Source organism: Podarcis liolepis (assembly GCF_965112155.1).
Source record: "Podarcis liolepis genome assembly, chromosome: 10".
NCBI lineage: Eukaryota > Metazoa > Chordata > Lepidosauria > Squamata > Lacertidae > Podarcis > Podarcis liolepis.
This window is the reverse complement of record NC_139562.1, coordinates 30,395,839-30,423,116: the sequence shown is the minus strand read 5'-3', so window position 1 is coordinate 30,423,116 and position 27,278 is coordinate 30,395,839. Positions and strand designations below refer to the sequence as shown.

General features: G+C 45.8%; 1 protein-coding gene across 1 annotated transcript in view; it reads right to left on the bottom strand.

The window, feature by feature from the left end:
* The window catches only part of MGAT3 (beta-1,4-mannosyl-glycoprotein 4-beta-N-acetylglucosaminyltransferase), a 48,590-nt gene extending 38,653 nt beyond the window's left edge, over nt 1-9,937 (bottom strand). Inside the window, exon 1 of the transcript XR_014516382.1 lies at nt 8,788-9,937. The gene's annotated coding sequence lies outside the window, so the exon portion shown is untranslated. The remainder of the gene's footprint in view (nt 1-8,787) is intronic.
* Nucleotides 9,938-27,278: the final 17,341 nt, after the last annotated feature.

Below are 27,278 nucleotides of genomic sequence, written 5' to 3'. Positions count from 1 at the left end.
GAGAACGAAGGTGGCACATTGGGGAAGGGCTGATGCTCAGAGGTTAAAGCACTTGTCTTGCTTGCAGAAAGTCCCAGGGTAAATCCCTGGTACCTCCACGTAGGCCTGGGACAGACTCCTGCTAAAAAGTCTAGAGAGCAGCTGGCAGTCAGTGTAGATCAGGGGTGAGGAACATCTTTCAGCCTGAGGGCCACATCCCATTCCGGGCAATCTTCCAGGGGCCACAGGCCAGTGCTGGGTGGGGCTCAGGCAAAAGTGGGTGGAGCAACAAATGCATATCATACCTTTCTACAGTAGGCTGATTTATGTACACACTCCTGCACCGCAGGGCAGGGGCATAGCATAGGGTGGGGGACTGTCAGGGTGCTCACCCTGGGTACGTTTTGGGGGGGCGCAACTTGCACCACCCACGCGGCCGAGTCAGCCCTACGCCACTTTGCGAGGCTGGGATCTGATCAGATCTCAGTATCACAACGTGGCTTGAGGAGGGTGGCGTGAGAAGGACGCCATGCACCCTTTGATCCCAGCCTTGCCCTTGAGGGGCTGGGATGGAAGGCTGCATGGCATCCTTCTCACACCATCCTCCCCAGATCCTAGCCTGTGCCACTTTGGGAGGCTGGTATCATTCCAACCTTGCAAAGCGGTTTGGGGCTGGTGTCACTACGTGGGTGGCAAGGGCTGGTGTGCAGCAGGCTCCATTCATCCTCCGTGCTCTGCGCCATGTCCCCCTGGCACACACATGTGCCCCAAGCACCATAAAAATACGCTCCACTGCTGCAGGGGATTGGATTAGATGATGCTGAGGGTCCCTTCTGACTCTACAATTCTGTTAATTTATACAGAGGCACACACAAGCACATGCATGCATGGACACTGGATGACAGTTAAGAGATCAGCTCCTCTTACAACATTAAGAGGTTACACCTGAAAATGTTTTCTTTTTGGGCAAGAATTATTTGTGCACAGAGGACACACACTCCCTCTGTTTCTGGGTGAGTCATTATTCTGGGTGTCCCTTCTGACAGGAAGGTGGCAAGGCCCAAGAAGCTTTCTCCTCCAAGGAGTAGGTAATTCTGCAGTGACTCTTCAGAGAGGCAACAGGCAGCCTCCTTCTTGGATGGGTACTTCAGACTCACAGGAGCTTTTTCTGAACAGTACAAGGCTCTGCATGTCTACTCAGGAGTTAGCCCCTCTGTCTTACTCCCAAGAAAGTGAGCATAGGATTGTAACCTAATTCCCTTAATTTTCACAGCACACCTGCAATTCTCCCAGTTTGGGAATGAATGGTCTAGAGCAGCCTTTCTCAAATTTGGGTCCCCAGATGTTGTTGAACTACAACTCGCATCATCCCTGAGCGCTGGCCATGCTGGCTAGGAATGATGGGAGATGTAGTCTAACTACAGCTGGGAAAGTTGAGAAAGGCCAGTCTAGAGACACCTCAGAACCTACAGCTCTATGTCCTGGGTGAATACAGGGAGCTGCCTTATATTGAGCCAGACCATTGGTCCACCTAGCTCAGTAGTGTCTTTTACAGCCCAACCTGGAACTGCAGGGCATTGAACCTGGGTCCTTTGGCATGCAGCGCCGACGCTCTACCACTGAGCTACGGCCCGTATGAGCACCTCAGGGCTTGTCTCCATTAGTGCAACTCCACTAGTCAATTTCATCTTGGATTCAAGCCAATACACAATTAATCTGCTTGATCAGGACCTTAGACTGAAGCGATCACCATGCTGGCATCAGCTTGGTTACCTGGACTGGGGTCAGGACTGTGTCCTTCTAGGCTGTGCCTGGTTTAAATTTCCTGAGTTTTCTCTTTTTCTTTCTTTTTCTATCCACTTTATTCTTCCTTATGTTTCATTCTGTTTCTTGGTGTCCTCTGCTCTGAGTTAATGAAGGAATGCAGAGGAAGGTGATGGATGGAAGGAAGGAAGGAAGGGGAAAAACCCTGTTTGAGAAGCAGGGAAGGGAAGATCTCCCAGGGTGGGGGGCTGGAAGAAGAAAGGGAAGCTCCCAGGTGAGAGCTGGGAGCATGTGCCAGCTTTTATCTGTGATAACAGTTAAGATCTACCTCTGATAGGGGGCTTTGTATTTTTTTCCCCTCTCCCTCTTTTTTGCTTTTGTTTTTAATTTTTATTTAGATTAGTTTGTTATTTATTGTATTGTATGCTGGAAAATGTCCATAAACAAAAAACAAACAAACAAGGGACACAATGTCCCTCAGTCATTCTTCTCATGGCAACCTTAAGGGGAAAGCAGAATGGCTTGACCACTCCTAGCACACACCTGCCAACCTGGTGGCACACCGAGCGGAAAATACTTCTCCCCCTGCTTTGTGCTCACCCCCAGCAGGGTGGAAGAGGAGAAAGCACTGCCCACACCCACCAGCGTGCAACCGCAGGCGATGCGCAGTGAGTGTAAGCCTTGGTGCACATGACCTGACCCAGAGATGTGAGCCGGGCTTGATATGCCAGGCAATGGCCGGCCACCCACCCACCCTGGCATGGCTGCAGGCTGTGCCAGGCTTCCTCAGCACTGCCACCTCCTCCTCAAACCGTATCCCATTCTGACTGGGTCACAGATTCCAACAATGTACAAAGAGCCCGTTTCAGAGAGCGCGGCCCCACCTCGAGCCTTGCCAGCCTTGGCAACCGTTAGTCACAGCCCTCTGGGGAAGCTCTGCCCATTGCCCCTGTCTGTTTCAATGGGGCTTTTACAGGAGAATTTCCTGGGCGGATAGTCCCCACTGGCACTTATCCTGCCCCCCCCCCGACTCCATTCCTTCATCCAATCTGCCCATTCTGGCTTTTTTTTTTAATCTTCAAGATGTTGTTCTTAAGAAAGCTTGTGACAGGAAATCCAGCGGCAGCTTGATAAGACCTCTGTCCCCGTGCAGAGTTTTATCCCCCAGCCAAAAGATTAACACACAGCTGTGTGTGTGTGTGTGTGTGTGTGTGTGAGAGAGAGAGAGAGAGAGAGAGAGAGAGAGAGAGAGAGAGAGATGGCATAAGCTGCAATCAGGTTATATACACACTCCTTAACTGTTCAAGTATAGCAGACGTTCCTACTATTTTATATAAACCGCTCAAGAGATTGTTATTATTTAATTAAGCAGTATAGATGCTGTGAAATAAGCAAAACTGTAGATCTTGGGTATATGCATATTTAGCCATTTTTAGGTCAAGGGCGAATAGAAACATGGAGCATTTCTGAGGGCTGAGTAGTGTGTAATCCTCCACAGAACGGTTGCAGTGGCTGCCCAGAAGCTACAAGATAAGAAAGGAGGAAGAGGCCCTTGAGGCCTTCCTCAGTCTGCCACAACCTGGTGCCCTTCAGCTGTTTTATACTACTCCCACTAGTTCCCAGTCAGTGGTAGTCCCAAACAACCGGAGAGCACCAGACTGGGGGAGATTGTGCTACATGATGGGCTAGGGGAGAGTCAAGTGGGGGTGATGGACCAAGGATCAAACCAAGGGAGGTTCTGCTTTTACAAAAGTTCCCCACCTACAAGAACATGCTGCAAACTTTCTGGATATAGATTCACACATTATTACTATTATTACTGCTACTTTATTTTAATTTATGACCTGCCCTTCACTCTCTAAGGTCCCGGGACAGGTTACAACAATTAGCACACAATGTTGAGAACAGTTCAAAACAGCTCACAATTGCAAAAATAAGATGGATCCCGAAAACACACATCTCAGGTGTCAAAGTCCAGGGCAATGAGGTGTGTCTCTGGCATTTGCTGAACCCATGTTGTATTCAATGGCAGTCCCACATAGGTGTGCACTGCAATAATCCAGCCTGGAAGTGACTAGAGCATGGGTCACAAATCATTGTTGTACAAAAGAGGCTCTAGCTGGTGAACCGGCTATAGCTGCAAAAAGGCCCTGTTATCCCCCCCTGAGGTATCCTGAGCCTCCAGTGCCTGTGTTGAATCCAGAAGCACCCCCAGCCAACAGACCAGCCCTTCCAGAGCAATGCAAATCCATCCATAACAGACTGTCTTCCCACCTTCTGGGTGTGAGAACTTGGGACAAATAACACCTCTGCCTTTTCAGGATTCGGCTTCAACTTATTGGCCCACATTCAGCCCATCACAGCCCCCAAGCACCTTTCTAACACCTCAGCTGCCTCTTCTGGTTCAGAAGGAACAGAGAAAGTGAGATTATATTGGCTATCTATCCAACCTTTCTTTTAAAAGATCCCAAAAAAGAATTTCTTTCACCAGCTTTTAAAATTATTTGTTGCAGAGTTTCTCTCATGGCTACCAAATTTCTTTTCATCATGGCTCCTGTGCCTTTTACAGCAAACAGAAATTCAGCAGGCACAGCATGGAGATGGACTGGAGATGGGAAACCATTCACCAGCTAAATTTTGCTTCTCCCAAAGCTGAAATAGGTATAGAAACCGTGCTGGAAAGAGTTGGCAACCCTAAAATGTCTTCTAGTCCCTGGCCACTCTGTATGCTTTGTGTACATCCCATAGTAATGTGCACGCACCACTTTCAGCTTACTATGCAAGCATGCCCACAAAAATACTGGCACAAGGAGCAAATAAGGACATGAACTCTGGATAGAAAATGATTATACCTAAGAGACTCTGATTTCTGACAAAGTGTGTTCAGTTTCCAGTCTCCTGGTTGTCTTTCATGAGTATAGTATGTGTTAATATCAAAATAAATCCTAGGATGCAATGCAACAAAAACCCATTTCTTCAGCTGCATCTCTGCCTGCCTGCCTGATATTTTCTATAAGGAAGAGGCCATAGCATTTCCCTGAAGCAGCTCAAAGTGCTTGAGGGATACGGTAGCATTTCAAGCAGGCATCACAGACGCAAAGAAACATGATGGTATTAGAAGCAGCTGCTTGGACAGCAATCTGGGAAAGGGCCTCCTTAATGTGAGCTGGCACCCGCAGGGAAAATTGGTCAGGTTCCCTCTCCGCATTCGGCTGCGTGCACTCAGCATCCAGTTTTGGGTCGTCTGCATATTTGCAGAATCCAAACCAAGGGATATAGATATCTGGCACAGCGCCCCAGCAGGAAAGGATGTCACACCTGCAGCAAACTTCCTGTCTCTACTGCAAAGCTACCTTGAGTCAGTCGGTCCAGCTACTAGGCTGGGAGCTTTGCCACAGCCTGTGGTAATTGTAGGCTTCAGTCCAAGTCTACTGTTTACAACAAGACTTCACTGCAGAGACTCAAGGATTCTCAAAGGGCATCAGGGAAGGGAAGATTTGGGCATTTCTCCCCTCCAAATGCCATCTTCCTAGACCTAGGGTTGGTTTGTTTTTTAATTCCCCGTCTCTGTTGTCTCACCAAATGCTGCACAGATTATCCCCACTTTTACTTCTCTATTTGGAATGGAACTTTATCTTTGGAGGCGGGGCTTCAGGGAAAGGGGCCGTAGCTCAGTGGTAGAGCATCTGTTTTGCATGCAGAAGGTCACATGTTCAATCCCCAGCATCTCCAGGTCGGGCTGGTATAGAATCCTGCAATGAAACCCTGAAAAGCCACTGCCAGTCTGTGAAGACAACACTGAGATGGGTGGCTCAATGGTCTGTCTTCATATAAGGCAGCTTCCTATGTTCCCCTCTTCTTTCCAGACTGAGTACTGACTACAGTCTTTCAGAGATTTGAATGAAGTACAGAAGAACCATAATAACATGCATATTTTAAAAAAACCAATCCATCCCACTATAGGCAAAGCAGATTTTTCAAGCAATGCAAATTCTGCTGGACCAAAGGCCAATGGGATAGAAAAAAAGAGAGCACACGTACCAACAGGCAGCGATAGCCCTATTGTACTATTTTCAAGTTTCTGAAAAAATGTCACCCAGTTCCTAGTTGATGTCAAATTTGACCCCAGATTTGCAGCACACATGGATCACATACCCTATGGCATGCCCTGCCATCCAGTGCAGGGGGAAGGGAAAGGTACTATAGATGACTAGAGTTTGGTGGATTAGATAACGTAGATGGAAAAGAGATAATCAATAGGAAAAATTAAATGAAGAATTTCCAGGTGACACAAGGATTTGTTTGGGAATGTGTGGCCACTCTGCTCATCACGTAATTATCACTGCCTCTCTCTTTTCCTGCATTTACTTTTTCTTCTGCTTACAATCCCACCACTCTAGCATGTGCGTGGGACTAGCACATAATGAATCTGATGGCATGGGTGGTAGTCCATTAAAGCTTGTGCCATTAAAAAAAATGCTGGTGTGGAGGGAGAAGCACAGCAGTTCCAAGGAATGGGGGAATGGGCTGCTTTTCTTGATATTTGTGATTCCTTGTGATCTGAGCTCTGCTGTATAGGGAGTTGAGGGGGTGTAGGTCAGGGAAGAGCCATAGGTCAATGGTAGATCATTGCATGCAGAACCAGAGAATTGTAGAGTTGGAAGGGATCCTGAGGGTCATCTAGTCCAACCTCTGCAATGCAGAAATCCTGCCCACCACCATCCCTGGGTGGCCATCAACCACCAACCTTTTGGTCAATTGCCAGTGTGACTTGGTAGGATGCATCTTCCTGTGCTCCTATGTATAGGAAGGTAGTGAGCCTTGTGGATGATTCAGTTTCTGCTGAAATGTATGTATATTTTGGGATTTACAGATGACTCAGCCCCTTCCACTCTCAGCAGTGACTGCGGAGGGGCATCAACGCATCTGAACCTCCAGGAAATTTGTTGGTTAACTGAGTAACACTCTCAGCCTAAGGTCTAGCTCAACATGCAAGTTCATCCCATGATGACTGCAACATCAAGTGATGACTGGCATGTGTGAAAGAGTCAGCTGCAATCTATCACCACACATGGTTATTTATATCACAAAATGCTCCAACTCAGAATCTATACTTTTTCAGTGTAGTCAAGTTCATATATTCCACTCCCAGCCATGGTGCATTGACTCATGTGATGTACATGTGTGCAAAAGCAGCCTATAAATGATTGCCAAGTACTGTATGTCCCTGGTTCAGATCTAACTCAAACTCACCAGGTTGTCTTTGGCAAGCCACTACTGGCCTTCCACCTACAAATATGGGGATAAAAATACTGGCCTTCCTAACAGGGTTGTTCTAAATATTACTGAGATGGTTTGTGTGAAGAACTTTCAACAGGCAAAAAGCTCTGCTATGCTATCCTTGCTGCTGATGGGGACAGCTTTCCTAACTGTGAAAATTCTACTTTGGGGGAATATTTGCTCTTGCCTGATCTATTTAGTGGTCCTTAAAATGTGCCAAGAGGACAGCTTTAATGTGGCCCAAGAGGAGAACCCAGCAGGTAGAACCCACAAATCCCTGGAGAAAGGAAAGCTGTGGGGGGGGGGTCCAAGTCTTCTTTCTCTTCCATCCCTCCTGCTTGCTCTCCTCACCCCTTCTTTCCATAATACTGCCTAAGTAGGTTTACATCTGCAGCACAGGCTCCTTTCCTCCCCGCCACAACACCTTTGTTGTGCTCCTGCAGACAATCCCATCTCCCTGGGATGGAGCAGCACCGGATGGTCCCTCCTTCACCACAATATACAGAGAGGCAGAGCTCTGTCTGTCTAGCTGTGCATCTTCAGACATTGCCAGTGGCCCTATGTATAAGAGCCAAGGGAAAGAAGCCCAGCTTCTGTATCAAACCCTGTCTAGGGATCATTTAAAATCAACAACGCAATGAGCAATATGCTTGAGGGAGTGGATTGGAAAGGAAAACGGCTGTGCTTATTCTATAGAATAAGTGTTCAAAATCGCACCTCTCTTTATCTCATCTCTCTCCCCCCCCTCCCCTTATTTACTGCCTATAGCACGGTGCAGGCTTGGCACAAATACACCATCAGTGCCCTCCTGGCATTGAGAGCTGGGCAGCAGATGGGCTGTTGCTGCAGTGCCTGCGCTTGTAGGTTCCCAGCCTTGCTTTGAGGTGTATCTCTCTCTCTCTCTCTCTCTCTCTCTCTCTCTCTCTCTCTCTCTCTCTCTTTGTAGGGTGGGAAAGGCAGAGTGGGCTTGCAATCTAGCCTTGGCTTTGCAATGCAGGAGATCCCCATCATCCCCCACCTCTAGAGATAGACAGAGAGAGATGCTGGGGTTATGGTCTTTCAGAAGGGGCAGCATCTTCTCTCTGGTCATGTCTTAGCCATCCCTGCAGATACAGGTGGGTCGTTTCCCTACAGTGCTAAGGAGGAGAAGGAAACCCAACCCCCCCTTCCCTATTTTCCCCATACTACAATCACAAGCAGCAGCAGAGATTGGGGGAGCGACTGCAGGGTCCCTGCCACCCCTTACCCTCCCAACACACACACACATCTGCAACCCCCCCAATTATTTCTAAGGCTCAGAGTGAAGTAAGGCAAGTGAAAGATCAAAAACACTTGGAGTTTCCTCCTGGATGGATGGTGCAGAGTGTCTGGTCCCCAGAACACCATTAGCTCCCTGACTCAAAGAATGGACTGATTGTGACCTCTTCCCGCACCCCTACAGTCTTAAAATAATTGTGCCTCCAAAGAAGCCCCCCCCCTTTCCTAACCATACACAAAGATCTGACGATCTGGTGGTGGGGGGAGGGACGAAGCGAGGAGGCACAAGTGGCAAGGGAGACCCTTGGGGTCAGGAGCGATGTGGGGTGGAATGGGAACACACGTCAAAAGGGAAGATGGGTGGAATGGGGCAGGGAAGGGTGGCAGTGAGATGGGGAGTGGGGGGTTCGGAGTGCAAGTGGGAAGGGGGGGCAGCGGGGAAGGAGGGCCGGAGAGGAGAGCGTGACGGCGGGGGGGGGCAGTGAGGGGGGGGCTTCTCCCACTTACCCATCGCCCGTTGTTTTTCAGCAGCGGCGGCGGCAGCGGCGGCGGCGGCTCCTCTGCCTCGCGGGCCCCCGGTGGGGAGATGCTGGACTCCGCAGCAGCCTCTCGCCCCATCCCTGATTCCGGTAGCCGTGGCCGCCCCCCGGCATGGCTCAGCCGGGGCGAAAGCCCTCCACCTCCCTGCTCCTCCTCCTCCTCCTTCCCCCCTCCAGCAGCAGCCTCTGCAGGGGAGGGAGGAGGCGAGCGACCCACACACCGGGGTGCGGAGCGTGGTTTGGGGGAGAGAGAGAGAGAGAGAGAGGCGAAGGGAGCGCAGGATGAAGAGAGGGGAGGATGATGAAGAAGATGGTGGTGATTATGAAGGCGCAGAGAGAGAGAGGCAGGCGGGGCAGGCGATGGATCCGGGCAGAAATAGGGAATGTGTGCGTGGGGGGGGGGGAGGAAATCACCTCCTCGCGCAAGAATAATACTAATAGTTCTAATAATAATGCGGCCGAGGCTCCTCCCCCGCCTCCTCCTCCTCGGAGCCGCCAAAGGAGGGAGCCCGATGCTAACGGGGAGAGAGAGATCAGGTTGGGAGGGCTGCTCTCCTTCCCTCCCGCCTCGCCTCGCCTGGCAGGTCTCTATGCTGCTGCTGCTGCTGCAGTCATTCAAAAGCCCTGCGTGCGTGAGAGCGGGGGTCCGTCCGTGCCCCTTCCGCCCGCCGCTCTGCCCCTGAAGGTTCCTTCTCAGCCCCCCCAAACCTCCTTCTGCCCCCGCCAAGCCAGATCGCCGCAGCTCCTTCCCCACCTTCCCGTCCCTCCTCCGGTTTAAAAATATCCCGCCCCCTACCCCGACGCAAAGTAGGGAAGGGAGCGGACGAGGGAGGGAATGAGGAGAGAAAGGACTCGTCGGGAGGAGAGGGATTAAGTCATCCGAGCATCATCGGCGCTCTCTCTTTTTTGCATCTAGGTAGGAGGCGAGGGTGGGCTCCCCACCATCTTCAAAGCGAGCTCAACCCGACGCCCCTCACAATACAAAAACAAAAAAACCGGGACGGATATTTGAGTGTGGAAATCTACGCCTAGCAATTGGCGGCGGCTTTTGCAGCTTAAAGAGCTCTGTGTGTGTGTGTGTGTGTGTGTGTGTGTGTGTGTGTCTTTTTGTGCACTCGCGCTCCTGTTCTGCCTCTGCAATGGAAGGCAATACAAAGGAACGCCTTGTGTTTGGAAGCCGAGTTGGGAAGGGGTGGGAGCGGCGGGAGGGCGGGGAGGAGACGGCGGGGTGGGCTCGGTGAGTGTCTGAACTGGGCATGACCACTTGTGCTGGGCGAAGGAATGCGCCAAGCTCGGGGACGAAGGGGGCGGGCGGTGGGGAGCAGGCCCTTTCCCAAGGCACCTGAAAGGGCAGGGAAAGCTGCCAGGACGGTGCAGCGGACAGCTGGGAGTGGACCCGGCAAGGCCTGGATTTGAATGTGCTGCGCGTTCAAGCCACCGTCTGTAAAATGGGCACAACGGACACCCTGTTCCAGAGAGGGCCGTGGCAAAAATAGGTGGGTCGGGTTGCAGTTTGAGGCACAGCTCCACTCCAGTTCAGACTGGCAGACCCATGGGGGGCGCGCATTTTATGAGCCTTCCAGCAAACCCTCCTTGCTACCTATCCATCACCAAAGAACAGGAAACGGAAGGCACATATTTACCTAATGTATGGATGCAAATTTAGACATTGATACTGTCATTCAGTAAAACTGACCAGTGTGGCTGCTCAGTTTGCTGTCAATGGACCACCCTTCAAGGTCCCTGCTCTCCCTCCTGATGGATCTTGATCTATAGATTGGCCTTAGACTGGACAGAGGATTTCAAACATAGGACTATCCTCCAATATCCCTTCAAAAAGAGAGAACTGCTCTCTATGAAGCAGAAGGAAAGGCTACCCTGTTACTGCCTCTAGGCAATAAATGTATAGGTCAGCACAATCCTCCGCATTTCTATTCAGAACCAAGCCCCAGAGTTCTGTGCATCTTACTCACAAGTAATCATGCACAGGTTAGCAGCCATTGTTCATTTTGTTTTGCCAGTGATACAAATTATTCCCCTCCCTACAAAGTGGAATGTTTGTTGTGCCAAGTTAATATTCCCCCAGCATTCAGACTGGGTTATTTTGTCACTGGGAAAATGCAGCAATCCAGCAAATGCAATTATGAATCCTATGTGGCAGTGCGGTTGCACAAGTCCCTCTTGGGCAAGGCTTGTGACATGGCAAGGGACGAGGACATGAGGACCTTTCAAGCTGTGTTCATCCACTGATTGAGTCACTGATTACTTTTAGCTATGAATTCGTTCATTTATTAAAGGAATTTGTAAGTTGCCTTTCAGAGCACAGGGCCTTCCATTTCATTTTTAAATTGCTTCCCAGGAAACACATTGAAGGAAAACCTCCACCTATAAGTCCGGGAGAGGCGGGGGCAGGGAGGTGTTTAGGAGGAAAAAAGAATGGGGGTGGCACTTGTCTGATATCATAATCTGACACTACATATTACATTACATATGTAGTTGGAGAGAGTTTGAAAGGGTAGGTACACCACACGGAGGCCCAGTTCCTACAGAAGTGTCTTCCTGATGTGATGATATATGCAGGAAGCCCTCTCCTGCAGAGCACAGTGATAGTTGGGGATATAAAGGGTACGGCAGTCTTTTAGGTATCTTGGCTCCAGGCAGTGTGGGGCTTCTGAAACCAGTACCTGCACCTTTAACGATTAGCAGTTTCATGGGGAAAACACCATGAGCAGGGTTGTTTTCAAGGGGTCTCCAGGGTACCATTCAAACCCAGAATTGTTTTAATGTAGACTTTTTTTTAAAAAAAAAAAGGAAAATGCTAGCAAGGCTTCTCACCCCACCTAGCAATTCTTTTACATTTTGTAAACCCTTTTGTTTATTCATTTTGCTTATTTCTTTGGAAATTGCACACTCCAATGTTGGAATAATACACTACTCTCTTGATCCCCCCGCCCCCACCCAGTAGTGGTTTCGAGTGTGGATTCCCTCTACAGTAAGGCTGTCTCCTTCTGTTAGTTGGGAACAGATATTGTGTTATTGGTGTTTAAACAGTGGTGCCATCAGACACAACTTTGGGGCAGAAGTCTGGGGCCCCCGCTTAGCAGAATGAGCAGGCAGGGCCACAAATACAGCAGCAGCTCTCTTACTGTAACAATGGGTGCTATTCTGGACTTTTTACATGGTTTACAGTGGTACCTTGGGTTATGAACTTAATTCATTCTGGAAGTCCGTTCTTAACCCGAAGCGTTCTTAATCCCAGGTGCGCATTCCCTACATAGGCCTACATAGGCCCTGGAAGCGGATTGCGTTTGTATCCCGGGGCAGAGTTCACAACCCGGGACACCTACTTCCGGGTTTGTGGAGTTCATAACCTGAAGCGTTCGTAAGCAGGACTGTTCGTAACCCGAGGTACTACTGTATTTCTTTGGATCGTGGCATCAGTGCAGCGGGCATAAGTTTAATATGAAAGAAATCCCGCATGAACTATCTCTGACCCTGGTTACAAGCACCTATCCCATCCATGACTCAGAGAACAGCTGAGATCCTGACCCCTAATAGTTGCAGCAAAGATCAACATTCTAATCCTTTTATTAGCCAGGAAGATCTAGTGATCAACCTCCTGGGGGCAGGAAGAAGACAAGAAAGATCACTTTTAAGGCAAATTTATGATTCAAGAACTGTAAAGATAAAATGTGGCCTTCCCAAAATTAAGCTCATGTCATCCTCACTTCATACTTATATTGCAGAAACACAATAGTAAACCAGGGAGAACAAACCACAGTTGAAAGGATTTTGTGTCATATTATTCACTCACTGAGCAAGCCCCTTCCCTTTGCTCATGAAAAGTTAGATTCCAATTATATTTAAACCCAAGGTTTTACAGTGGTTTGTCAACTCACCGTTCCACTGGAACCCCTTCTTGCCACACACCAGCCCTATGTCTCTCTGAGAGATTTCTGTTGCACGGCTGATAGAGGAGTTTATGCTTACATTTCGAAAAAGGCACAGATCTCTTGACTTTGTGTTCTATGAAACTCCAAGATCAGGTATTCCTTTCTTTTTACTGTGAGTCTGTGGCACGTAGCTGCACTCATTCACCGACCGGATTTTCGGATTAAAGTGTGCAGGATTAAGGTGTGTGTTGCCCACATATTTGTATCTTACCCTCTAAAGCAGCACACACTCCCTCCCCCCCCCATATAATAAATCGATCTTTTCTACTTCCTAGTTTGATAAGTTCTTTATTGGGTATAATAAAGAACTAGGAACGTAATGATATGCTGGGCAAAAGACTTTGGATATAATATACAACTTAAAGAATGGGAAAGGTTGTGGAATAAAAGGATAAAATTTACAGCCTGTAATGCTTTGAAAGAGAATATGATGAAAATAATGTATAGATGGTATATTACACCAGTGAAATTAGCTAAAATGTGTAAGACAAATAATAAATGTTGGAAATGTAAAGAAAAAGAAGGAACATTTTATCACATGTGGTGGGAATGTAATAAAGTAAAGAACTTTTGGGAAATGATATATAATGAGATGAAAAAGATGTTGAAATATACCGTATTTTTCGCACCATAGGACGCACCGGACAATAGGACGCACCTTGTTTTAGAGGGGGGAGAACAAGAAAAAAAAATTCTCCCCCTCTCTGCCCAGTGCCCCTTCAGTGAAGCGGCAGGAGGCGCTGCATAGAGAGAGGGAGAATTTCCCCCCTCTTGTTTTCCTGCTCTAAAACAAGGTGCCATTTAAGGTGCATTCAGGTGGCTACCTTGGAAGCCTGGAGAGCGAGAGGGGTCGGTGCATCCTTTGTTAATTCTGTGGGTCAATCTTCTTAAGAAAAATATGGGCCAGACCAAATGGCTATCTGGTCCAACATGCTGTTTCCCACAGTGACCAATCAGATCCCTCTGGGAAATCTTCAAGCAGGGCAAGACTGAAGGCAAGACTAGCCCAAGGCATTTTGCTGCCTGAAGTGAAAGGGAAAATGCTACAGTGGTGCCTCGCAAGACGAAAATAATCCGTTCTGCGAGTCTCTTCGTCTAGCGGTTTTTTCGTCTTGCGAAGCAACCCTATTAGCGGCTTAGTGGATTAGCGCTATTAGCGGTTTAGCAGCTATTAGTGGCTTAGCGGCTTAGCGGCTAAAAGGCTATTAGCGGCTTAGCGGCTTAGAAAAGGGGGGGAGCGATAAAAATCGCAAGACTCGCAAGACGTTTTCGTCTTGCGAAGCAGGCCCATAGGGAAATTTGTCTTGCGAAGCGCATCGAAAAACGGAAAACCCTTTCGTCTAGCGGGTTTTTCGTCTTGCGGGGCACCACTGTACCTCCAACCCATTCCATGTATAGAAACATGCTGTTTCCCACAGTGACCAATCAGATCCCTCTGGGAAGTCTTCAAGCAGGGCAAGACTGAAGGCAAGACTAGCCCAAGGCATTTTGCTGCCTGAAGTGAAAGGGAAAATGCTACCTCCACCCCATTCCATGTATAGAAACCCACTGGACTGGCAGTTGAGTCTTATTTCAATATAAATGAGGTGATAGCATCTCTATAGCATAGCAGGCTAGTCTAGACATTTAGGCAGAACAGGCAGTGTAACATGCACAGCTCTGTTCTCTAACAGGGGGAATGGTTGGGTGGCTTAGGAGAACCAGCCCCTCCAGCATCAGCCGCCTGAGGCAATTGCTTCACTTTGTCTAATGGTAGGGATCTCTGTCTGGAGCAGCAGCATAAAGCTATCATGCTTGGCCTGATGTTGCACCTCTTAGGCTTTTAAGGCTTGCATCTGAACTTGTTCAAAGAACAGCAGGATCAAAGCATAATAAATCAATAGGAAGGATCTGGATGAGAAATACCGTATGTTTGTAAGTGGGTGGGTGCACATAAGTTCCCAAGGGCAGCCATATGACACAAACAACACAGAGATTTCGTGGCACTGCATTGTGGCCTAAGTTTTCTCACTGTTACAGTTTATTTGCGAGTCTTTAAGGTGCCACAAGGCTTGGCTGCTTTCATATTCCCTCACCTCACCCCGACTCCTATCACTCAGTTCTCTAACCTCTTTCTCCAGCTCACCTCCTGTTGCTTAAAGATAAGGGCAGTGGGCATGCCAGCACCGACAGCTTGAATCTTTGTGCAAACAGCAACTTGCACAACGGGCTGCATGTTTTGTAGTTCAGTTTGGAGAAGGAAGAAGCCGAAGGAGTGGCAAAGGGCAAGCAGCCAAAGAACTCCCCACCCTCAAAGGGAAGAACCTACTTGCACTGCTTCTGGCACACAATTGTGCACATTCACTCCCATGCAAACTGCATGCCATAAATGGCACCACATTTGCAGGCGGAGGGGGAAAGTGCAGCTGAATAATGCTTTGAGGGATCACGTGGGAAGGCTTGCTGATAAAGATGAGAGAGCATGCTTTAGGTTAAAATGTTTAGGAAGCTGTAAAATAAGAAGAAAAGCATAAAATCCTTCCACCGTAGCACATCCCATGGGTTTGAAATAAGCTCACACAGTTTGCTTTCCCGCTGAACTGAATGGGAGTGAAAAGTAGTTAACGTTCACTGGCTCATGCCTAATAGTAATAGTAATCTTGTAATGGGATGGGACAGGTGATAATGTCCAGGCCTACCATTACGAGTGAATTGTCTGTGCGGAAGTAGGATTGGGTCCCATTGATAGCCATGGAAGCTTCCAAGCACATTTTAGTCTTCATAGGATAGCCCTGCAAGCCTCAGTCCAGTGCCAGTTAGCACTGTATTTTATTTAACAAATTTATAAGCTGCTTCATAGCATGAAGCCACAGAAGTATCGTATAAGATGAAAATAGAACAAAGCACAAAAAATGAAAGCTCTAAGAACAAAACCATATTAGTAAATCTGTCCCCCTTCACCCTTAATTGGGTTGTAGACCTGGTTGTTGTTGTTTTTAATAGGCTCTTGTGAGACTGGACACTTTCTGCTGAGTGGCAAACTCTACTGAGCCACCTTCAGAAGCATGTTGTATAAGGGTTGTAGGAGAGCCGGCTTTCCCTTGTCCCCACTGGCTCCAGCCCTGACTTTCTCAAGTTGACAAAGTCTGGAAAGAGCTTCTTTGCATATTCAGCTGAACAGGCTTAGAATCCTTTCTGTGACTGGGAACTTAATCAATCCCACACAATTGCTTCCTCATCTGGGTGCGTTGCCAGTGTTGGTGTCGCCAGTGTTGAAACACAATTGAAATGTGTTTTGATTTATTCATGGGCTTATATAATGTCAGAAGACACACACCCTGCCACCACAATAAAAGGGTTGCCTCTGACTACCTTTCATCTTCATTTTTTGTTCTTCAGTCTTGCACACTTGTTGGACTTCAGCAGCAGCATAGAGAGTCTCACTTTTACTTTCTGTCTGGGTGAAGGAAAGTCTCCTTGAACAATTAATAACTTCCTTTGGACTCTGGAAATGCAGCTGTCCATGTTCTTTTCTACAGCCTTTAACCCCTAAGCTAGAGCAATGTGCTAGATATTATGTTTTTGTGGTTGTGTTCTGATATGCCAGTATTTAAATCCTTTTCTGTTTTTCCGAAATAGCTGTGTGAAAACTCGGGGTTTGTCTTTATTCATAACCTGTAGATGAAAATTGTTGTTCTAGCACAAGATCAAAGCACTTAGAGAAGGGGTGGTGGATTCCTACCCTCCATCCCAAGGGCTGCATAACCTCATGGGCAACTTCTCAAGGTCCTCATGCCACTGGTGGGAGTGGCCAGAGGCAAAAGTGGGTGGAGCAACAGGTATGGCTTCTACCTTTGTTGGGCTGCCTGTGTTCCAGCTATGCAAAAGCCCATGGTTTCTACATAAACCCGTCTCTCTGCATCCAGGCAAGCAAGAGGCCTGTTTACATATCCAAACCAGGCAAAAGCACTTGCAAAGAGCGCAGAGTAAGGCTGGAGAGAGGTGTGGCCTAGGAAGGGCCAGAAAAAGAGACCAGCCCCCGCCTGAGGTTCCCAACCCTTGATTTAGAGCATAACTTTTGGAAAGCACATTATGTTCAAGCGTTGTGTTGCCTAAGTGCTCTTTACAATGCCCATTGCAATAAGACTGTGCTGACCCAGACATTGTTTGCATGCCCCAAGTGGGAAGGGCTTGTACTTCCCAGTCTAAAAAAAATGGGATGGATTGCCTGCAGTAGCAGGGCTGGGTTGGGGGAGGAGGACTGGGAAATGACTTTAGCAGAATTCTGGACACTAGAGACAAGGTGGCCATTTCCCCTTCTTTATAGAGAGTGTTCTCTGTTTAAAGGTGTCCTTTGTTTGTCTGGTTCATGTCTCCATTAATGAGAAAGAGCCAGAAGTAAAGAGAGTGCAGATCTACAGTTTGCACCTGAGCAGGTACATAGGCTGCCTTGTCTCAGTCTTCCCCATTATGTGGAGGTCTACAGTGGTACCTCGGGTTACAGACGCTTCAGGTTACATACGCTTGAGGTTACAGACTCCGCTAACCCAGAAATAGTACCTCGGGTTAAGAACTTTGCTTCAGGATGAGAACAGAAATCGTGCTCCAGCAGCGTGGCGGCAGCAGGAGGCCCCATTAGCTAAAGTGGTGCTTCAGGTTAAGAACAGTTTCAGGTTAAGAACGGACCTCCGGAACGAATTAAGTGCTTAACCCGAGGTACCACTGTATTTATTTCTCTTTAAATTATAGTGGGAGGGGGTATAGTTTTTGTTTTAAATATTTTAACTTTTAACCCTAGCTAATATTTTTTACATTTGTATCCATTATTATTATTATTTTGTCACTTGCTACATTTTATTGTTTCAAAATGGTTTCCATTTTTTAAAAAAAGAAAAGCCCACAATACCAAATGAAACTAAAATCTTTATTAGCTGAAAAGGCTCATCCTGCAAGAACATAAAAAGGACACATCCCACATACCTCACCCAGCTAAAAGAGGAACACCCAGTAGGAGGAAGATCCCTGGGTAAATGAGAATCAGGTGTATACTCATGGGGGTGGCGGGTGGTAGATGGAGAACACAGGGTGAGAGACAGGGAAATGTCGGTCTTCCAGGGTGAGAGACTGGCAGGAGAAAGGAAAGATCCCAGGTGAGAGCTGGGAGGAGCTACTATCTTCTGTGGGCGCTATGGGCTAAGAATTAATTTTAAGAGGGGACTCCATATTCTACTTTTTCTATTTGAACTTTTTGAAGCAGCTGTTTTATTGTATTATGAAAAACTTTAACAAAAAACTCATAATAGGTAAATAAGAATCAGGTCTGGCCCAATACATTTTGCCGCCTGAGGCAAACCACAAAATGGAGCCTCCTGATCCCCACCAGGGAAGAAGGGCTGAGTGAACATCTTCATCAGGAACAAGGCAGGAAATAAAAATCTACTGTCTCTGTGGATCCTGCCACCTAAGGCAGTTGCCTCACCTTGTCTCATGGGTGAGCCAGCCCTGATAAGAATATTTTCACCTGGTGCCTAAAGATTGATAGTGATGGTACTAGGCCCATCTCTCTGGGAAAAGCATTTTAACTGTACATTTAAATTAGGACATGCAATTTTTCTGCAAATCAGTACCTTCTTTCATCCTCTTTTTTTGGTGATGCATAAATGACCACTGTGATGCAGCACACAAAACGAGAAGAACAACAGGGAAGACATTTGCATCTTTAATGCTAAGGGGAAAGAAAGATAAATTTTTGCAGGTTGGTATGTGGTTAAAGCTTGGGTATTTGCATGGGAAGTGCTGTAGATCAGCCTAGTGCCTTCCAACTGTTTTGGACTCCAACTTCTCATACAACCACCTCGTTGAAATTTAAGATGGACCACCACTTACTGAATGGGACTTTCTTCTGAGTGGACATGCATGTGATTGCATTGTTAATCAGCTAAAAATGTGCCTCTGTTAACTGAGCAGCAAATTTGAATGTATATTACTTTTAAAAGAGAAAGCTAGTGCCATATTCAAAGAGATGTTCTCCTTTCTCTCTCACACACAGGAGAATTCCCTCTTCCAAGACAAGGGTAGGGAACATGTGGCCTTTCATATGCTGTTGGACCCTTCCAAGCACTGTTCAAGGATGATGGGACTTGTAGTCCAACAATATTTGGAGTGCCAACATTCCCCCATCCCACTTCTTTATACTCATCAAGGCCAATAGCCGTTGGGAGCAGAGCTCAATGTAGGACAACCTTTCACATCATGGTGCCCTCCAGCTATTTTGGACTGCAACTGGGGCTGGTGGGATTTGCAGTCCACGGCAGCTGTTGTCAACCGTGAGGCTGGCCATGGTGCTGAAGGTTCATCCCCTCCTTCTCTTCTTTGACTGCTGGAGGGACCAAGGGCATTTTCTTTTCTTTTTTCTTTTCTTTTCTTCCCTCCCCCACCCATGCTAAAAGCAATGCTTGTAAGCAGCTGTCTCTTCCAAGATGCTATTAAATGTTTGCTTGTGCACTTCACAGAGAGCTTCCCACTGGAGTTTATGTATGGATGTCACTCGTGCCTTCTGTGTTCTGTTATTGTTGGCGCTGTGCGAATCTGGGTACACAGCCTGAAAGCGATAATTGACCAATCAATACAAATAAGCACTTAATGGATTCACTGCACATTCCAAACATAGCTTTAACCAGAATCTACAAAGTGGGATCTCTCAATAGAACACATATGAAATGCAGTTGGTTCAGGAATGAAACGGTAATAGTACTAGTACTGTACTACGACTAGTAGTAGTAGTAGTAACAGCTGCAACCCAATGAAATGAAATTTAGTCTATTCCTATGAGTTATAGTCAATCTGTTGGTCACATTTGCATACGGGTGAAACAATTTTTCTGAAACAAGAAGCATACTTTGCTTTTTAAATGGTGCACACCTGTGTCATAGCACACGTCATTTTAGATGACAGGTAGGGAAACCTGTGGCTGTCTAGATGTTCCTGGTTTACCGTCCTCATCATCCATGGTACCTGGAACTGATGGAAGTTGGGAGTCCAACAACATTCGGAAGGTCACAGGTTCCCTTGTCACAGAACAAAGATTCCTCCTGTGTGTGAGAGAAGAGAGAATGCCTCTTTGGTATGCAACAACAGCAGCAAGAATACTCATGGCGAAGTACTGGAAGACACAAGATTTACCCACCCGGGAAGAATGGCAGATGAAGTTGATGGACTATATGGAAATGGCGGAAATGACTGGCAGAATCCGAGTCCAGGGAGAAGAATCGGTGGAAGAAGACTGGAAAAAGTTCAAAGACTATTTACAGAAATACTGTAAAATTAATGAATGTTAGAATAATGTTGGAATGAAGTTATATGGCTTTAGTAGAAATGTTATAAGGAATTAAGTATAAATAGATTAATAGAGTATTAAAGGGAAAAATAAGGTTAGAATGTGTTAAGATAATTATAGGATAGAAAACAGAGGAAGATGGAAAGGAATTGCTGAAACAATTAACAGAAGTGGAATACAAAAAGGGAGGTGTGAGGAGGTCGAGGAAATAAGTGAATGAAAGATAAGATATTGAAATTGTTTGATGTGTTTTAAATGGTTTTTGTTTTGTTTTGTTAGTTTTATGTGTTAGTGTTCTGTAGTGTTTTTGTATTATATTGTATTGGTTTTTTCCTTTTTTGTTTTTTTTTGTAGTGTTGTGTTTAAACTGTTGGAAAATTAATAAATATTATTTATTAAAAAAAAGAGAATGCCTCTTTGAAGATGGTGCTTGTGAGAATTTTTCTGAAGCATTTTTTATTTTTTTAAAATACAGACATTCAAATTTGCTGCCCACTTAATAGGAACACGTTTTTAGCTGATTAAGAATGCAATCACATAAATGCCTACTAAGAAAAAAGTTCCATTCAGTTCAATGGAGCTTCCTCTTAGGACACTTGGGCCTTAGTGACAAAGAGGTGTAATAATATGAATATTAAAATAAAAATGCAGCAAAATATTATCCCTATAACTCTGAAGGAAAGTTTCTTCAAACATAGATAGATAGCTAGATAGATAGATGATAGACAGATAGTATATTGCATCAAACCATTTAATGAAAATGTATAATTCACAAGGAGACAACTATTGAAAACAGAGAAACTGTTGTAAGATTATATTCTTTTTGGCAAGAGTTGATGAGGATTATAACTGAAATTCTTGGTAGCAGCATAATCTGAACACCAAAATATACCTTACTGGGATTTCTGAAAGGCATAGTAAAAGAGGAAAATATGGAACTTGCAACAGCTATTATCATTGCAGTCAGAATAGTCACAGCATGAAATTGGAAATCAGATAAACTGGTTGACATGCAATGGCATAAAAATGTATGGGATATAGCACTGTTGGCAAAACCTGTATATTATAAAAGAGACATTGAAGGAAGTGCACCAAATAAATTAATGAAAAATAGAGTTTGTTGGTTAAAGAATGTAAAATTCCAAGGCAATGCCTTATATATCATTTTCATGCATATAATTTTATGTTCTCCTTAAAATACAGCAGTAGCCAAGGGCACCTAATAAGTGCTTATGATGCTCTTTAAACCGTAATTGACTTTTTGTACATGAATAAATTATAATATAAAACAATATGTATGTTTTGTGTTCATGTATCTCGTTAACATACTTGACTTTTTTTGTAGTGATTTGAATTATATATCTTTTGCAATATAAATGAAAATATAGAAAAAAATGGAACGAAAGTTACCACCCATCTTCCTACATTAGCAAATCATTTCTTATTCCTGCCCTATTATAGAAGAGAAGTTGAGGCCACAGATGAACAGCTGCAAGACAAAAGTACAAAACTGAGCCACAAGAAAATCCAGGCCTTAAATACAAACAGATTCCTTCAGTTTTGAGTTCCATATTAATATGGGATAAGCCTCTGCATAAAGGAACAGAAAATGGGAAGGATGAGATCTTGCGAGTTGCAAGAGCATCATCAAACAGAGGTTCAGCGAGGCACAGAAGAGGTCCTGGGAGAAAGGCAGCATCAGTTCCTTCCTTTATGGTTTTCTATTACTGTCGATATGCTGGAAACTTCAGAGGCCAGGGAGGGAGAATGTGCCAGCTGATGATACAATGTCGGTGATCTTCTGTTATCCTGTAACGTGTTGGCTTTGCACAGCTCTGTGGCTGGAAGCTGAAGAGAGGAATAGGCTCAGGCAAACAATCTTGCATGTAAAGATCTCTTTATGAAAGGCAACATCTCTAATGGTACATATGGAGCCGCCTGAAATGAATGGCTCATCTTGGCCTCTCTTGTCTGTAGGCCAGCCATGGGAAGCCTCCAACCTGAGAGGCAGTTTCCCCCAAAACACACCCATCCACACCATGTCGGATAGAATATATGATGTCAGGTGTAGGGCAGGTAAGGTAAAGGTAAAAGGTACCCCTGCCCATACGGGCCAGTCGTGTCCGACTCTAGGGTTGCGTGCTCATCTCGCTTAAGAGGCCGGGAGCCGTCGCCGTCTGAAGACTCTTCCGGGTCACGTGGCCAGCGTGACGAAGCTGCTCTGGCGAGCCAGCGCCAGCGCAGCACATGGAAACGCCATTTACCTTCCCGCTATAAAGCAGTACCTATTTATCTACTTTCACTTAAGGGTGCTTTCGAACTGCTAGGTGGGCAGGAGCTGGGACCGAAAGACGGGAGCTCACCCCGCCGCTGGGATTCGAACCGCCAACCTTACGATCAGCAAGTCTAGGCACTGAGGTTTTACCCACAGCGCCACCTGCGTCCCAGGGCAGGTAAGGATTTGACTGCAAAGGACTAACCAAAAGTTCTAAAGCCTTTCAAATTTGGCACCAAATGCCCAAAGCTGTGCTGGCATCACCTATACTCCAAGTGCATCTGATTCTTGCAAAAGCATGGCTTGAAATCATCACCGGTCAGCTGATTGGCGGTAAGCTCAGACTCCACCGGTGCCCTTTGAATTTAGGCTGATGTTGCTTATGTCACACAATGAGAGGTGCATTTCTTTGTTATGTCTTTCTGCCCACAACTCATACCATGTAACCGATTCAACTCCATAGTTTTCAAATTTGTAAAGTCCATGAATGGAATTGACATGGGCTTGAAAGTTTTTTCTTTCAGATGTATGTAGTTTCAGCAAATTGTAAAAAAGTATTCAGTGAGGTAATAAGCAAATCCAGGTAGAGAATGTTGATGGACCACAGGTAGCACTCCGCTCTGGATTGGTTGTAATGATTGGCATGGTTTTTCTGTCCTATGGTTTGTCCAGGTGTTGTACATCTGCTTCATTGGCCAGGTTCTTGCACTTCTCTATTATTGTGCTGATGGTCCTCTCATAAGCGTCCCTGTGTTGTTCCATTATTCCCAGCAAAGCCTTTATATGCACTTTCATATAAATCATATTTAACTTCACAGTTTGTAGAGCTTGGTTCTAGCATCAAAAAATGTTTGCTTAGGATCACAAGATAAATAATAAAAGTTGATGCACAGAACAACTGATACAAAAGTTGTCGTGTCTGATCCTGCTAATTGCTTAGGCTGTGAGAAAATGTGTAATTTTCTACAAAGGTATGGATTTATTAATTTTTTTAGTCCACCACATTTCACATTGCATTAATATGTTGAGTATGTCATCTTTGAATGTTCTCATGGGGTTTTTTGTGGTGGCTTAAATGTGTTAGCTTTATTGCACACATCACTTACACGCTTAGATCATTTGCAGTGAGACTATGCTTATGGGATGAGCAATGGACAAAGGTTGCCTGAAGACAGAATGCCGAAATTTGTGGTTGAACCCTACCTTCTTTTTCTGCCATGGTTGAACAACCATTGTATCCTTGCCCAACTAAGGTATTTAGTCCAAAATCAGAACAAGCAGATCAGATTGTGTTGGCTATGCCTGCTGGTGTGAGATTTAAATGAACCCAAGGATCTCCTCATGTAGAAATGCCTTTCCACCACTTTCTTCAACAATTCTTACACCTAGAGACAATTGTTCAATGCCGTAAATATCTGCTGCTTCAGCTGCTAAAATTTAGAATTTATTGGAAGCATTAGGCTTCACAGCAACATCTTCCCCTCAAAATCTGGCCACCCTACTTCACTAACTCATTCTGCATTCTTGCAGATGTATACTTAGCATTGCCTGCCCCAGTTTCCAATTTGTAAATATTTCATCCCCTGCCTCAGCACAAAACCGTAAAAGCTCTATCATGTTACCTGTTGTGCTGGTCTTACCATGAACAGCAAGGTCATGTGAAACCTGCAAGCCGGACCCGAGCACAAGACCACTCTCCTCTTCTGTGGTTTCCAACTACTGGTATTCAGAAGCCTTGCAGCCTCCATCAATAACCCTCTCCATGAATTTGTCTAATCCTCTTTTAAAGCCATCAATAGCCCTCTCATCTCTAGGAAGGCTCTGTTCCAGAAAAATCAGACAGTCTGAGTCTGGCAACCACTCTCATTGGGAGTGGTCTCAGAGATCACCCCAAATCTCTTGTGGACTAGTTGCATGCGTGTGCTTCTTTGTACATCAAAATAATGAAATACATTTAGGATTTTGGGGAGGAGGGGTTGTTCCCTCACCCCCCAATACCCATAAACCAGGCATGTCCACAATCCGGCCCAGCGGCCACTTGCGGCCCCTGGGCTGGTTTCAAATGGCCCTCTTGGCAATTTTGAAAAAGCAATCTTACGCCCCCCAAGCACCTGCCCACCAAAGCCATTTCCTTTTTGCAGGCTCGTCATGAGCTCTCCCCTCTGCATGGGAGCGTGGCTAGCCCCTGCACCATTAGGGAGTCCCTGGCTATGCCGTTCTTTGGGTCGACCAATCTGGTCAGCCGGGGGGGGGGGTGTGACTAAATAAATAAATACTACAGTACACGTTCAGAACATTGATGCTGCAGTGATGGCGGTGGCAGAAGGGTGGCTGCTGTCTTGACCCAGTGCCGAATTTATGTACAGTGGTACCTCGGGTTAAGTACTTAATTCATTCCGGAGGTCCGTACTTAACCTGAAACTGTTCTTAACCTGAAGCACCACTTTAGCTAATGGGGCCTCCTGCTGCTGCTGCTGCCGCCGCCGGAGCACAATTTCTGTTATTAACCTGACACAAACCAGCACGAAATAATTTCAGTTATTAACCTGAAGCAATATTTCTGGGTTAACGGAGTCTGTAACCTGAAGCGTATGTAAGCTGAAGCGTATGTAACCCGAGGTACCACTGTATAGGCTAAGTAGGCTGAAGCCTAGGGCCTCTAAATCTAGGGGGCCTTGCCAGCCAGCTCGCTCCCCAGTGGGCAGTCTCCCCTCTCCCAAAATTGCAAACCTAAGACTTCATGCAAGGACAGGGCAACTCAGGCCCAGCAACTATGAGACTCAGGGTTAGCCAGTGGGGCCCAATTTGAAGCAGTGGGGTGCAACTTGAATTTTTTTTTGGGGGGGTAGCGCCCCAGTTCACAGTCAAAGTCTGCAAAATCTTAAAGATATAAATAAAATCCATCTAGATTACCCTGGTGCAGGGCCCCCCTTGTGAGCAGCACACAGGGCCCAATTTGGCCCAATTGCTCCAATTGCCTTAAGGTCAGCCCTGATGAGATTGTGCAGGGGTTGGACTGACAAGCCCTGCACCTTCTAGGTCCCTAGTGTCACTATTCAGAGTAGAGACTCAAGGACTTGTTATGGAAATAAAGGGGGAGCACTTATTGGAAATCAGTTTTGTCACCTCTTCCCCCCGCAAACCCCGAGACAATGAGCCCAGCCACCTATTATTCACAGTCGCATAAGCACTACACTACAGCATGGCCATAAACCTGTACGTTCATCCGCTGAAATATACACCCAATATGTAGCAATGCCTCCCTTCCCATTGGAGCAGCCCCAATCCTATTCCTACTTGCGTGTAAGCAGGAGGGGGCGGGGATCCCTCAGCTGGGAAGGGAGGCTTTGCACTGCCTATGGAGCAACTCCGATCCCAACTCTTACTTGCGTGCAAGCAGGAGGGAGTGGGGATCCCTCAGCTGCAGTCCAGAAGATCTCAGTTTCACCCTTCGTATTAGTGTAGGCATGTTTTGTTTTTTTTCAATTGAGATGAATACATTGTGAAATCTCAGTTAATGTCAGTTGGTCTAAATCAGGTGTAAATATATTTGGACACAAGAAGTATACCTGGTGTTATGTTCCTATTCATATGTTCCTATTCATATGTTGTAAAAGTTGACAGACAACCTTTATTACTGTGTAATGTACTTTACAATGTTCCTGACATATATTTCAGCTTTCTGGATTTATTTTTCATCTGGCATTCAGATATGAAAGGCAGAGTGATTTAACACCTGCGTAGGTTTGTCATCCATGTGACGTCATGAAAAGTATGCCATTTGCAATAAAATTTGCATAAAATCGTTGCATAAAATTTGCATTTAATTTTAATGATTCTAAGAATGTCAGGCAAAATGGTCGGGCCTTGCGCATGTTCCCTTCATCAAATCATGCCTCCGCTCTCATGCTATCTGTTGCTGTTGCTGCTGCATGTTGTTGTCTCCATCATCTGCGGCAAGAAGTTGACAAAGGCTGCTGTAGAGTCTCAGGAGTTAAAGCAGCCCAGGAAAGGAGATGCCAATAATAATGGAGAGCTTGTTGTTTTGAAGTTTGACCACAGTCACTGCTCTCTTCTGTCTCCTTAACACCTAAGTGTAAATTAAACCCAACAATTTCTGTGGGTCAATTCTAAACAAAGCTCAACAACTCGGGGGCAAAGTCCTAAAAAAACCCCTCAATAACTTCAATCCTAAAAAAACTCAACAATTTTGGCCGCCCTCACGCATGTTTACTTCATCAAATCTGGCCCTCTTTGAAAAAGGTTTGGACACCACTGCCATAGACCTAATGTCTGATTCAGTATTCCTAGTTAATGTTATACAGAATGTTTATGCCTTTAAAAATGCACTCATCTTTGAGCTAATGTTCTTCGTTTTACATACTGAACGTAAGAGCAAATTACCATAAGATCAAATTAAGCAGTTCACACTTCGGATGCACTGACATTTTAAAAATAGATTATATTTTGTAGAGAGCTAAACAATGTTTAGATTTTTATTTTCTGCTGCTGGTTATGTTTGTATTATTAAGCATGTAATAAAAAAACCTTAAACAACAACTGAGCACACAGCCTTCAAAGGATAAAGGAAAGCAAAACCAAAACATCAAAGAAAAGAAATCTCCACATTTCATGCTCATTCTGGGAAAATAATAGTTTGTTTTCAGATTTAGAATAGTTTCCTACATGGCTAGACACAAATGGTGTGGAGATGGGAGTGGGGAACCAACCCTATTCAGGGGAACCCCTACCTCAAAAGGTTTGGTTGTCTCCCTTCTTGTTTGTATTCAGCCATTCCTTTCTAACCAAGCTTTGACCCTGTTGCTGCATCAGGTATTGTCCATGGCTGAAACTATTTCCAGTGGAACAATTTGTGTCTTCACAATTGCATCACCGTAGGCTTTATCTTTGTAAAC